This window comes from Triticum aestivum, chromosome 5D, assembly GCF_018294505.1.
Source record: "Triticum aestivum cultivar Chinese Spring chromosome 5D, IWGSC CS RefSeq v2.1, whole genome shotgun sequence".
In the NCBI taxonomy this organism is placed as follows: domain Eukaryota; kingdom Viridiplantae; phylum Streptophyta; class Magnoliopsida; order Poales; family Poaceae; genus Triticum; species Triticum aestivum.
In genome coordinates, this window is record NC_057808.1 from 284,078,744 (window position 1) to 284,093,657 (window position 14,914).

Consider the following 14,914-nt stretch of genomic DNA (forward strand, 5'->3'; position numbering starts at 1 on the left):
GGTGCGCTGGCGCGCCCCCGCGAAGATTGCAAACAAAAGAAGAGTTTTGTCCGGCTGCCAGCAGCCGGCAGAAGAGAAGAAAGAAGAAACGAGCGCTGCAAGTTACCTCGCCGCCTGGCCGGTCAATCCTGACCGGCCGGGACCCCTTCGAGCACCCGGGGGCTCGAAGGCCACACCCAGCGGGTGCGCCAGCGCGCTCCGCGCGTGCCGTGCCGCGCCGGCTATCTTTGATAACTTCTGCCGCGACTACATGAAAATCAATGTGAGCTCCTCACCCGCATATTTTTTCACCGCGAGAGCACGGATAACCTCGAGCGATGCTCGGGGGCTATCTACGCATTTTATTACAGTTGCATCACTGTTCGCCCCGGCGGCAGGCAGAGTTGGCCCGGGGGCTGGCCGCTTGGCCTGAGACGTTAGTTCCCGCAGACGGCTTAGTAGCGTGCGCGGTATGAAAAGCCCACTCTTAGTCACAGACCGCAGAGCGGCTGTCCGACTGGCAAGAGTGAACGCTGGAGGCCACCCACACGAAAAACGTCCGGGAAGAAAAACGCTTCGGGTGACCCGACCGTTTTCTTTATGAGTATCTACTCGGTTAAATTCGCTCCCAGAGTCTGAGTATTGTACACTCCACTCCGCGGCCCACTCTCAGCCACAGACCGCGGAGCGGCTGTCCGGCAAGCGAGAGCACAAGCCAAAGAGCAGAGGGAACATGAAAAAGATTGAAGGGGGCTCGGACGAAACCGAGTCGGCACCCTCCGCATAAAACTTGCAACGCTAAAAGCAAACATTTGATATATCTGCGTGAACTAACTTCGTCCTTTTTATGATCATTTCCATGAACACTCGCGAAAAAACCTCCGCCCAACTTTGCCAAGTTGCCCGGAGGCTTGGGGGCTACTGTCGGAGTAATTGGACACGGGTATCCCGAAGACGGCAAGACAATATTTCAAGACATCGGGGCTAGCAAAGCCCCTCAGTCCGACTGCCCGGCCGCTCCTGCCGGCTCCCCGTCCGACTGCTCCACCCGGCCGGCTGCCAGCTGACCGACTGCGCCGACCAGCCGGCTGCCGACTGCAGCCCGACTCGACACCGACAAGACACCGACGAGACGGTCGTACCCGAGCACTTTTCACGTGTCACCCCAGCCATCATGTATAGTGTCACTTGTCCCCTGGCACTATTCATGAAGTGACCTAGGAGACAAGCATGACACTCACCCATGCCCCCATGACACTAGCTAGCTTACATACTAAGCTACCCTCTCCTATATAAAGGGGCACACATCCATCCATCCAGGAAATGGACTCACGCACACACAAGCAAATAGCTAGCAAGCTAGCTAGCTATCCATCCATCCATCCACACAACACACTCACGCATGAGCACTCCTATGCTCACAGCCATGAGCATGGCCGGCCACTAGCATGCCACATACGAGGCCAGATGCCAGATGCCTATGGCACTGACCTCAGATACAGCTCCAGGAGCATCCTGTACCAGATATACTACAGATACTCAGACATGCAGGAGTAGGGGTGTTATCTCTCCGGAGAGCCCCGAACCTGGGTAAACTAGCGCGTGCTACTCGCATACCCGCTCCCGGTCCTATCAGTAGCAGTCTTACCCTCACACAAAGCCCTTGTGGCATCTGTCGCCTCACACCTCCCCCGTGAGAATACCACGACAATGACGCTGAGGCCGTCGCGATGCAGAACACGGAAGAAGTGCTTCAGCGACGCACACTGGAGCACGAGCATACCCCTATGCTTCAGGATCTCCGGAACAGGGCCAATATCGCCCTGGGCCATATTTGTGACGCGGAGGCGCCGGCCCCTCACTCGAATGATTATGCCAGCCACCTGACCTTCTTCACCGAGGTGGTGACGCGCCTGGAGGCTCGATCTGCCAGAGCTCGCCAGCTTGTGGAGGAAAGGGGTCGTGGCCTCCTCGAGCGCGCTTTTTCCCGCGTCTTCAGCCACCTCCTGAATGCCGACCCTAACTTTGATTTCGACGCCACCATCGCCCCCGTACCCACGGCCGTCCGGGGCGACCTAGCGCGTTGGGTTGAGGACAATGTGGACGCATTGGTCAGGGCCTTCACTTCCGAGGACGACGCGGTGGTGGTCGTCGCAGACGAAGGCGACGTGGTTGACGACGGCGACGGGGGCGTCGCTGATGGCGGCGACGATGCCGATGAAGACGATGACGACGCGAGTGACGCATCCGCGGGTGATGCAGCGAGCGACATTTCTGGCTGATCCCTTGTTCTCCTGTCATTTCACCCTGCGCACAAACTCGGGCGTGGCCCTTGAAAAACTTGTGAGAGCATTTTGATTGAGGGAGCCCCTCATGTAAGCAAACTGCAATTTTTTACTTCCCTATGCAATGTGAGTTTGTGTCCTCGCGAGCTCATGAATCTGGGTGCGAGTTCTCTGTCGTGGTTTACCTTAGTCAGTGCCAGCTTTGAGCTGGTTCGCGACGCGTCGAGTTTCTGAGAATCTTGCGGAGCCCGTCGCCCCGTTAGAAGGGGTCCCACATGGGGTGAGCACCAGTTGTAGTGCTAGCGCGCGCTTAGCGTGCGCGTGCTTCGCGCAGTCCCACTCGCGAGGAGCTTGTGAGGGGAAGGCGTCGGACATGAGTCCCGGACAAAACGGGATCCAGAAGGCAAGAATTTGCTCAAACGAGAAAAGGCTCCCCCCGCGCGCATCAACAAAAATTCAACTTCAACTCAAATCCAGATCCAGAAAGCAAAGCTACTGAGAAAGAGAGATCCAAAGCAAAAGGCCGCGTCCGGCACCTAGTCTAGTCTTCTGGTCGTCAAGTCTTCTCACCAGCGCGGAGCTAAGTGCTGCCACTAGGCGTGGGAGGGAGCCCCAGGGCCTGAGGCCGGCACCCCTGAGACTCCGGGGCGTGTACAGCCCCAACTCATTATTACGTGAGAGTGTCACGGGCGGCGAGCTTCACAGGCACTGGGCCTTCTTCGCAGGTACCAGCCTTGCTTCATATCGCCAGACGAGGGCCCCGCCTTGCGCCACCCTCGACCTCCTCTGAGCCGACCGGTCACCAGGACGACACAAAGGAGGGAAAGAGGACGCCAGCGGTTCCCTCGGCGACCACAGGTCCTCTGCCGGGGGAAGGGTCGGCGAGGCCTCCCCGGCAGAGGGCCTACCTCCGGGTGTCGTCAGGCGTCGCGCGCCGCGGGGAGGGGCCTTGCTCCTGGCTCCCTCCCGGCGGCCCCCAGCGTGTCCCCCTTGTTGGAACGGGTGCCGCTGTGCCAGGGTCGTCGATCGACGCTGCAACCTGATTCATCTGCAGCCCATGGTTAGCATAAGCCTGTTCCTGAGAGATTAGCGGTACCCTGTAGTTGCCGTTGCCGGCGCGATCGTTGTGGTTCTCCGTTGGTTCTTGGAAGGCTTCGGCTCCTAGCGCGCCCTCTCCCCAATCTTCTCCAATGAATGAGCCGAGGTCGTCCTCTGGTGCGTATCCTTGATCCATCATGCAGGGCACGTAGGCTTCTGGGGCCGTCACCCCGAACACCTCGCCATGGCGCCCCACGCTCCATGTTGCTTGGCCCGGGGTGGCGTCTTGAGGGTTGTAGCGTGGCATCCTGCTGGGACCATGAAGGGCGACGCTTGCGCTCGTGCTTGCCACGGGCGGCATGGGAGAGTCGGAGCCCCCTACGCCACTGGTTGTGCTGATGTTGACGAAGCCCCCGGGCGTAGTCGATGGCACACGGATGTGGTGAGGTTCACCGCGCGGCCCTGCAGTGGCCTGGGGAGGAAGTCGATAGCAGAAGGGTGGCGCTCCCGACGCCGCTGCATCCCGCAGCTCGGCAACACGCTCCAGCAGTGTATCCCGGCCGCTCTCCATCAGCCTGCATCGCAGCAGCTCCCTTGCCACCGTGAGAGCCGCCCGCATGTTTGCTTGCTCCCGCAGTGAGTGCAGCGCTATTGCTGCAGCATGACTCGCCGCTCTGGTCGCGGCTCGTACTTGCCGCGGGGTGAGGGTGGATGACGCCTGGCCACGCTGTCCGCACCCGGCGGAGTTTGGCACCGCTCGCGCCGCCTGGAGCGCGGGGTCGAGATCTTCATGGGTAGGCGGCGCTGCCCGGGCTGGCCATGCTGCCCAGCGATCGGAGCCGGCCCTTGAGTCGCCGGACATCGTGGCTGTGGAGCGTCGGCGAGCTGGTTGGTGGAGAAGAAGCTCCGGCGCACCCCTACCTGGCACGCCAAATGTCGGATGTGGGGTTCCGGCAAACCCTTGAGGCTCAAACACTGGGGTGCGCGCGAAGTCTTTCCCTCCTACCGATCTACGCCCTAGCTCGCAAAGATCTCGCGGATGAACTCGACGAACTCGCAACACGGAGAGACACGAGGTTTTACTGGTTCGGGCCACCGTGGTGGTGTAATACCCTACTCCAGTGTGGTGGTGGTGGATTGCCTCTTGGGCTGATGATGAACAGTACAAGGGAAGAACAGCCTCCTGAGGTTGAGGTGTTCTTGTGGCTAGGCTCTCGATCAGGTTGGATGAGGCTCAGATCCCATCTCTCCTCTACTATGGTGGCTAGACCTATTTATAGAGGCCCTGGTCCTCTTCCCAAATATCGAGCGGGAAGGGAGCCAACAACGGCGGGCAAATTTGAAGGGGGACAGCTAGTACAAGCTATCCCGACAAAAGCGGTCTTCGCCTGCGAAAAGCTCTGATGGTGACGCCGTCTTGGGCTCCACGATGACCTCCGTCTTGCCGTCCTCCTGGTCTTGGTCTCGTTGCACCAATATAGCAACCTTTGCCTGATGCCTCGGTAGTCTTCGCCTGCGCTGGCCTCCTTAGCACCAAAGAGGAAATAAGGACGCTGCGCGCGCTGGCGCCCGCCTGGCGCCGTTCGTCATGGCTCACATCACGAGGGCCTCATGAGGTTTTGCCCTGCCTTGATATCTCCGCTCCTCGCGAGCCTGCCTCGTTAGGCTACTCCAGAGGAGGTCTTGCATCGTCCGCCTTGCGAAGCTTGGACCCTCGCGAGGGTCTTGGATGCCTTGTTGATGAAGTTGGGCCGTCGGCCTGCTAGCTTGGCCACGCTGTGGGCCGCAGGCAGGCAAGTCTGGGGACCCCCGTTCCCAGAACGCCGACACCTGTAGGTTGCTAGTAGTGTTGATTACTCCTTGTAGTTGATGCTAGTTGGTCTATTTGGCGGAAGATCATATGTTCAGATCCTTTATGCATATTAATACTCCTCTGATTATGAACATGAATATGCTTTGTGAGTAGTTACGTTTGTTCCTGAGGACATGGGAGAAGTCTTGCTATTAGTAGTCATGTGAATTTGGTATTCGTTCGATATTTTGATGAGATGGATGTTGTCTCTCCTCTAGTGGTGTTATGTGAACGTCGACTACATGACACTTCACCATTATTTGGGCCTAGAGGAAGGCATTGGGAAGTAATAAGTAGATGATGGGTTGCTAGAGTGACAGAAGCTTAAACCCTAGTTTATGCGTTGCTTCGTAAGGGGCTGATTTGGATCCATATGTTTCATGCTATGGTTAGGTTTACCTTAATACTTTTGTTGTAGTTGCGGATGCTTGCAATAGAGGTTAATCATAAGTGGGATGCTTGTTCAAGTAAGGACAGCACCCAAGCACCGGTCCACCCACATATCAAATTATCAAAGTATCGAACGCGAATCATCTGAACGTGATGAAAACTAGCTTGACGATAATTCCCATGTGTCCTGGGGAGCGCTTTTCCCTATATAAGAGTTTGTCCAGGCTTGTCCTTTGCTACAAAAAGGATTGGGACACCTTGCTGGACTTTATTTACTTTTGTTACTTGTTGCTCGTTACAAATTATCCTATCACTAAACTATCTGTTACCTATTATTTTAGTGCTTGCAGAGAATACCTTGCTGAAAACCGTTTATCATTTCCTTCTGCTCCTCGTTGGGTTCGACACTCTTACTTATCGAAAGGACTATGATAGATCCCCTATACCTTTGGGTCATCAAGACTCTTTTCTGGCGCCGTTGCCGGGGAGTGAAGCGCCTTTGGTAGGTGGAATTTGGTAAGGAAAAAATTTATATAGTGTGCTGAAATTTACTGTCACTTGTTACTATGGAAAGTAATCCTCTGAGGGGCTTGTTCGGGGTATCTTCACCCCGACTAGTAGAGAAAAGAGTTGCTCCTCGACCTACTGAACCTACTGAAGATGAAAATGTCTACTTTGAAATTCCTTCGGGTATGCTAGAAAAACTGCTAGCTAATCCTTTTGCAGGAGACGAAACAAAGCATCCTGATGAGCACCTAATATATGTGGATGAAGTTTGTGGATTATTTAAGCTTGCAGGTATATCCGGTGATTTTATTAAGAAGAACGTCTTCCCTTTATATTTGAAGGGAGATGCATTGACATGGTATAGGCTATGTGATGATACGGGATCATGGAACTACAAACGATTGAAATTGGAATTTCATCAGAAATTTTATCCTATGCATCTTGTTCATCGTGGTCGCAATTATATATATAATTTTTGGCCTCGCGAAGGAGAAAGCATAGCTCAAGCTTGGGGGAGGCTTAAGTCAATGTTATATTCATGCCCCAATCATGAGCTCTCAAGAGAAATGATTATTCAAAATTTTTATGCTCGGCTTTCTGATAACAATCACACCATGCTCGATACTTCTTGTGATGGTTCTTTTATGATGAAGACTATTGAATTCAAATGGGATTTATTGGATAGAATTGAACGCAACTCTAAAGATTGGGATCTCGACGAAGGTAAGGAGTCAGGTATGGCACCTAAGTTTGATTATGTTAAATCTTTTATGGATACTGATGTTTTCCGTAAGTTCAGCACTAAATATGGAGTTGACTCTGAGATAGTAGCTTCCTTTTGTGAATCTTTTGCTGCTCATATTGATCTCCCTAAGGAGAAGTGGGTTAAATATCATCCTCCCATAGAAGTAAAAGTAGCTGGACCTATTAAAGTTGAAGAAAAGACTATCACTTATAATGATCCTATTGTTCCTACTTCTTATGTTGAGAAACCACCTTTCCCTGTTAGAATAAAGGATCATGCTAAAGCTTCAACTGTGGTTCGTAAAAGCAATATTAGAACTTATACACCTCCTGAGCAAATTAAAGTTGAACCTAATATTGCTATTGTTAAAGATCTCTCGTCTGACAATATTGATGGGCATGTTATTCATTTCCGTGATGAAACTGCTAGAATTGCCAAACCTTGTGCTAAAGATAAACATAGACCTGTGGTAGGCATGCCTGTTATTTCTGTTAAAATAGGAGATCATTGTTATCATGGCTTATGTGACATGGGTGCTAGTGCTAGTGCAATACCTATTGACTTATACAAAGAAATTATGCATGATATTGCACCTACTGAGTTGGAAGATATTGATGTCACAATTAAACTTGCCAATAGGGATACTATTTCACCCATGGGAATTGTAAGAGATGTTGAAGTCTTGTGTGGGAAAACTAAATATCCTGCTGATTTTCTTGTTCTTGGTTCCCCACAAGATAGCTTTTGTCCCATTATATTTGGTAGACCCTGCTTGAACACTGTTAATGCTAAGATAGACTGCGAAAAGGATGTTGTTACTATTGGTTTGGGTGATATGTCTCATGAGTTTAATTTCTCTAAATTTCGTAGACAACACCGTGAAGAGGAATTTCCTAGTAAGGATGAAATTATTGGTCTTGCTTCTATTGCCGTACCTCCTAGTGATCCTTTAGAACAATATTGGCTAGACCATGAAAATGATATGTTTATGAATGAAAGAAGGGAAATAGATGAAGTATTCTTTAAACAAGAACCTATCCTGAAACACAATTTGCCTATTGAAATCCTAGGGGATCCTCCTCCACCCAAGGGTGATCCCGTGTTTGAGCTTAAACCGTTACCTGATACTCCTAAATATGCTTATCTTGATGACAAGAAGATCTATCCTGTTATTATTAGTTCTAACCTTTCAGAGCATGAAGAAGAGAGATTATTGAAAACTCTGAGGAAGCACCGTGCTCCTATTGGATATACTCTTGACGATCTTAAGGGCATCAGTCCCACTCTATGTCAACATAAACTAAATTTGGAGGAAGATGCCAAACCAGTTTGTGATCATCAAGGACGGCTGAATCCTAAGATGAAGGAAGTGGTAAGAAAAGAAATACTAAAGCTCCTTGAGGCAGGTATAATTTATCCCGTTGCTGATAGTCAGTGGGTAAGTCTTGTCCATTGTGTCCCTAAGAAGGGAGGTATTACCGTCGTTCCTAATGATAAAGATTAGTTGACCCCGCAAAGAATTATTACAGGTTATAGGATGGTAATTGATTTCCGCAAATTAATTAAGGCTACTAAAAAAGATCATTACCCCTTACCTTTTAGGGATAATTATATTTATGCCCCTAGTTGTGTCCCACTCATCTGTTTTACCCCTAATTCCCAAAAGTCACCGGTTCTGTCCAAGTCACTTTGCTCCTCTTATGCTTTTGCCCTTTGACCATTTGACTGTCAGTTTGAAAACTTCATAACTAATTCATACTAAATCAGAAAAATGCAAATAAGATACCAAAATGTTCAGAAAAACATCACCTATATGTCAGTGTCATTTGCATTCTTGAAAAAAAGTGTTGGAAAGTGCACATCCGAGTTTTAGCTCTTTTGATACCACCATGAATAGTGAACTCTAAAAAATTCAAAAAAAATATGGTGGCGAAGAACAAAAAATGTTCTAAGTGCTTGCCAAGTTTCATTAGGGAACGACATTCGTGGAAGTCGTGGCAAAAAAATAATCTATTTTGGAGTGCTGATTGTTTTTTTGCCGCGGCACCCACGAATGTTATTCCCTGATGAAACTTGGCAGGCAATTAAAACATTTATCATTCTTTGCCACCAATTTTTTTATAATTTTTTTGAACTTTTTTAGATTTTACTATTCATGGTGGTAGCATAAGAGCTAAAACTCGGATGGGCACTTTCCAACACTTTTTTCATGAATGCAAATGACATTGACATATAGGTGATGTTTTTCTGAACATTTTGGTATCTTATTTGCATTTTTCTGATTTAGTATGAATTAGTTATGAAGTTTTCAAACTGATGGTCAAATGGTCAAAGGGCAAAAGCATAATAGGAGCAAAGTGACTTGGACAGAACCAGTGACTTTTGGGAATCAGGGGTAAAACAGACGAGTGGGGCACAACTAGGGGCATAAATCTAATTATCCCTACCTTTTATCGATCAAATGCTAGAAAGATTATCCAAACATACACATTTTTGCTTTCTAGATGGTTATTCTGGTTTCTCTCAAATACCTGTGTCAGCCAATGATCAATCAAAGACTACTTTTACTTGCCCTTTTGGCACTTTTGCTTATAGACGTATTCCTTTTGGTTTATGTAATGCACCTGCTACCTTTCAAAGATGCATGATGGCTATATTCTCTGACTTTTGTGAAAAGATTTGTGAGGTTTTCATGGACGACTTCTCCGTCTATGGATCCTCTTTTGATGATTGCTTAAGCAACCTTGACCGAGTATTGCAGAGATGTGAAGAAACTAATCTTGTCTTGAATTGGGAAAAGTACCACTTTATGGTTAATGAAGTTATTGTCTTGGGGCATAAAGTTTCTGAAAGAGGTATTGAAGTTGATAAAGCCAAGGTTGATGCTATTGAAAAGATGCCATGTCCCAAGGACATCAAAGGTATAAGAAGTTTCCTTGGTCATGCCGGTTTTTATAGGAGGTTCATTAAGGACTTCTCTAAAATTTCTCGGCCTCTGACTAATTTATTACAAAAAGATATACCATTTGTCTTTGATGACGATTGTGTAGAAGCATTTGAAATACTTAAGAAAGCATTGGTCTCTGCACCTATTGTTCAGCCACATGATTGGAATTTACCTTTTGAAATTATGTGTGATGCTAGTGATTATGCTGTAGGTGCTGTTCTAGGGCAAAGAGTTGATAAGAAATTAAATGTTATCCAATATGCTAGCAAAACTCTAGACAATGCTGAGAGAAATTATGCTACTACTGAAAAAGAATTCTTAGCAGTTGTATTTGCTTGTGATAAGTTCAGACCTTATATTGTTGATTCTAAAGTAACTATTCACACTGATCATGCTGCTATTAAATATCTTATGGAAAAGAAAGATGCTAAACCTAGACTTATTAGATGGGTTCTCCTGCTACAAGAATTTGATTTGCATATTGTTGATAGAAAGGGAGCTGAGAACCCCGTTGCAGACAACTTGTCTAGGTTAGAAAATGTTCTTGATGACCCACTACCTATTGATGATAGCTTCCCTGATGAGCAACTGAATGTTATAAACACTTCTCGTACTGCTCCATGGTATGCTTATTATGCTAATTACATCGTTGCTAAATTCATACCACCTAGTTTCACATACCAGCAAAAGAAAAAGTTTTTCTATGATTTGAGACATTACTTTTGGGATGACCCACATCTTTATAAAGAAGGAGTAGATGGTGTTATTAGACGTTGTGTACCTGAGCATGAACAGGAACAGATCCTCCGCAAGTGTCACTCCGAGGCTTATGGAGGACACTACGCTGGAGATAGAACTGCACATAAGGTATTGCAATCCAGTTTTTATTGGCCTACTCTCTTCAAGGATGCCCGTAAGTTTGTCTTGTCTTGTGATGAATGTCAAAGAATTGGTAATATTAGTAGACGTCAAGAAATGCCTATGAATTATTCACTTGTTATTGAACCATTTGATGTTTGGGGCTTTGATTATATGGGACCTTTTCCTGCCTCTAATGGTTACACACATATTTTAGTTGATGTTGATTACGTTACTAAGTGGGTAGAAGCTATTCCAACTTGTAGTGCTGATCATAACACTTCTATTAAGATGCTTAAAGAAGTTATTTTCCCGAGGTTTGGAGTCCCTAGATATTTAATGACTGATGGTGGTTCACATTTTATTCATGGTGCTTTCCGTAAAATGCTTGCTAAATATGATGTTAATCATAGAATTGCATCTCCTTATCACCCACAGTCTAGTGGTCAAGTAGAATTGAGTAATAGAGAGCTCAAATTAATTTTGCAAAAGACTATTAATAGATCTAGAAAGAATTGGTCCAAGAAACTGGATGATGCATTATGGGCCTACAGAACTGCATATAAAAATCCTATGGGTATGTCTCCGTATAAAATGGTTTATGGAAAAGCATGTCACTTACCTCTCAAAATAGAACATAAGGCTTATTGGGCTATTAAAGAGCTCAATTATGATTTCAAACTTGCCGGTGAGAAGATGTTATTTGACATTAGCTCACTTGATGAATGGAGAACCCAAGCTTATGAGAATGCCAAATTGTTTAAAGAAAAGGTTAAAAGATGGCATGACAAAAGAATACAAAAGCGTGAGTTTAATGTAGGTGATTATGTATTGCTATACAACTCTCGTTTAAGATTTTTTGCAGGAAAAGTTCTCTCTAAATGGGAAGGCCCTTACGTTATCGAGGAGGTCTATCGTTCCGGCGCCATAAAAATCAACAACTTCGAAGGCACAAATCCGAAGGTGGTAAACGGTCAAAGAATCAAACATTATGTCTCAGGTAATCCCATAAATGTTGAAACCAATGTTATTGAAACCGTAACCCCGGAGGAATACATAAGGGACACTTTCCGGAATGTTTCAGACTCCGAAAAGGAATAGGTATGTGGTACGGTAAGTAAACCAACTCCAAAACAGTTTTTATGGCAATATTTCTCCATTTTGGAATATTTAGAAAATAGAAAAATAAGAAGCAGTTCGGGAAGGACACGAGGCCTCCACGAGGGTGGAGGATGCGCCCTACCCTACTGGGCGCGCCCCCTACCTCGTGGGCACCTCGTGTGCTATCCGGACTCCGTTTTCTTGCACGATATGTATTTTGGTCGGTAAAAATTCATTATATAATCTCCCGAAGGTTTTGACTCCTGTATCACGCAATTGTCCTCTGTTCTTGTTTGGAGCTTTTTTCTGTCAGAGTTGTCAAGGCCAGGCATCATGTCGTCCCCCTCATCCAACAATGGTGACAACGATGCTTGGCTAATGAAGATAGAGCTGAAGAGGGAAGAACCCATGGAGATCAACAAGGATGAAGGGATCAAGAAGGCCACGGAGGACCATGTTCCGGCAACAGAAGACATCCTTCAACTTGATCACAATCTTCTTACCCCAACTGAGATCGAAGCTTTCAAGATGATTGAGCTAGCTCGTATACAAAACAAGTATCTCACACGTGAAAATATTTTGAAGGAGCATATTGTTGCACTCAAGGGCATTATCCGCAAGATGGAGGATCTCTTATGCTCGATGTGCGACTACCCATCATCACCACCATCCTCTTCACCAACAAAGGAGACATAATCACATGGGTATGGGCACTCCGCTTGGCAACTGCCAAGCTTGGGGGAGGTGCCCGGTATCGTATCACAACCACATCTCCTATCTTTACCGTTTTTCTTAGTTCGATCCTATTAGTAGTATCTTGATCTAGTAGAATAAAAGTTTTGGTATGATCTAGTTTTGAGTTTTGCTTTATGATCTCTCTATGTAATCGAGTCCGTGAGCTATATATAATAAAGATTAGTGTTGAGTCAAGGGCTTGATTATCTTGCTATGATCTTGAGGGAATAAAAGAAAAGAGAAAAGAATAAAAAGAAATAAAAATATCATACTGATCTTATTGAGAGTAATGACTTCACATAGAAAGAGTATGATGATTCAAAATTGTTGAGAGTTGACAAACATAGCTTTGGTCATCGTTGCAATTAATAGGAAGTAATAAAGAAAGAGAGGTTTCACATATAAATATACTATCTTGGACATCTTTTATGATTGGGAGCACTCATTAAAATATGACATGCTAAAGAGTTGATGTTGGACAAGGAAGACAACGTAATGGGTTATGTTTTCTTATATCTGAGATAAAGTATATTGTCATGGATCATCCAACATGTTGAGCTTGCCTTCCCCCCTCATGCTAGCCAAATTCTTTGCACCAAGTAGAGATACTACTTGTGCTTCCAAAAACCCTTAAACCAGTTTTGCCATGAGAGTCCACCATATCTGCCTATGGATTGAGTAAGATCCTTCAAGTAAGTTGTCATCGGTGCAAGCAATCAAAATTGCTCTCTAAATATGTATGATTGATTGATGTGGAGGAAATAAGGTTTATACGATCTTGTGATGTGGAAGAAATAAAAGCGACAGACTGCATAATAAAGGTTCATATCACAAGTGGCAATATAAAGTGACGTTCTTTCGCATTAAGATTTTGTGCATCCAACCCTGAAAGCGCATGGCAACCTCTGCTTCCCTCTGCGAAGGGCCTATCTTTTATTATTATCTTCTACCTTATGCAAGAGTCATGGTGATCTTCACCTTTCCTTTTTATATTTTGTCCTTTGGCAAGCACAGGATGTTGGAAAGATCCTGATATATATGTCTAACTGGATGTGGGTTAGCATGAACTATTATTGTTGACATTACCCTTGAGGTAAAAGGTTGGGAGGCGAAACTATAAGCCCCTATCTCTCTCTGTGTCCGATTAAAACTCCGTAACCACAAGTATTGCGTGAGTGTTAGCAATTATGAAAGACTAAATGATAGTTGAGTATGTGGACTTGCTAGAAAGCTCTAACATAGACTCTTTCTGATGTTATGATAAATTGCAATTGCTTTAATGACTGAGATTATAGTTTGTTAGTTCTCAATAAAGTTTCTGATTCATACTTTGCATTGTGAATAGATTATTACTTGAGCATAAGAAATCATATGACAATATCTATATATGTTGCTGTTATGAGAATAATCATGATGCCCTCATGTCCGTATTTTATTTTATCGACACCTCTACCTCTAAACATGTGGACATATTTATCTTTATCGGCTTTCGCTTGAGGACAAGCAAGGTCTAAGCTTGGGGGAGTTGATACGTCCATTTTGCATCATGCTTTTATGTCGATATTTATTGCATTATGGGATGTTATTACACATTATGTCACAATACTTATGCCTATTCTCTCTTATTTTACAAGGTTTACATAAGGAGGGAGAATGCCGGCAGCTGGAATTCTGCGCTGGAAAAGGAGCAAATATTAGAGACCTATTCTGCACAACTCCAAAAGTCCTGAAACTCCACGAAAGTTATTTTTGGAAATAATAAAAACTATTGAGCGTAAGAAATACATCAGGGGGGCCTCCACCTGGCCACGAGGGTGGGGGCGCGCCCCCTGCTTCGTGGGCCCCCTGTTGGCCCTCCTGTGCCCATCTTCTGCTATATGAAGTCTTTCGTCCGAAGAAAAATCATAAGCAAGCTTTCGGGACGAGACTCCGCCGCCAAGAGGCGGAACCTTGGCGGAACCAATCTAGGGCTCCGACAGAGCTGTTCTGCCAGGGACACTTCCCTCCGGGAGGGGGAAATCATCGCCATTGTCATCACCAACGCTCCTCTCATCGGGAGAGGGCAATCTCCATCAACATCTTCACCAGCACCATCTCCTCTCAAAACCCTAGTTCATCTCTTGTATCCAATTCTTGTCTCATAGTCTGGGATTGGTACCTGTAGGTTGCTAGTAGTGTTGATTACTCCTTGTAGTTGATGCTAGTTGGTTTATTTGGTGGAAGATCATATGTTCAGATCCTTTATGCATATTAATACTCCTCTGATTATGAACATGAATATGCTTTGGGAGTAGTTACGTTTGTTCCTGAGGACATGGGAGAAGTCTTGCTATTAGGAGTCATGTGAATTTGGTGTTCGTTCGATATTTTAATGAGATGTATGTTGTCTCTCCTCTAGTGGTATTATGTAACGTCGACTACATGACACTTCACCATTATTTGGGCCTAGAGGAAGGCATTGGGAAGTAATAAGTAGA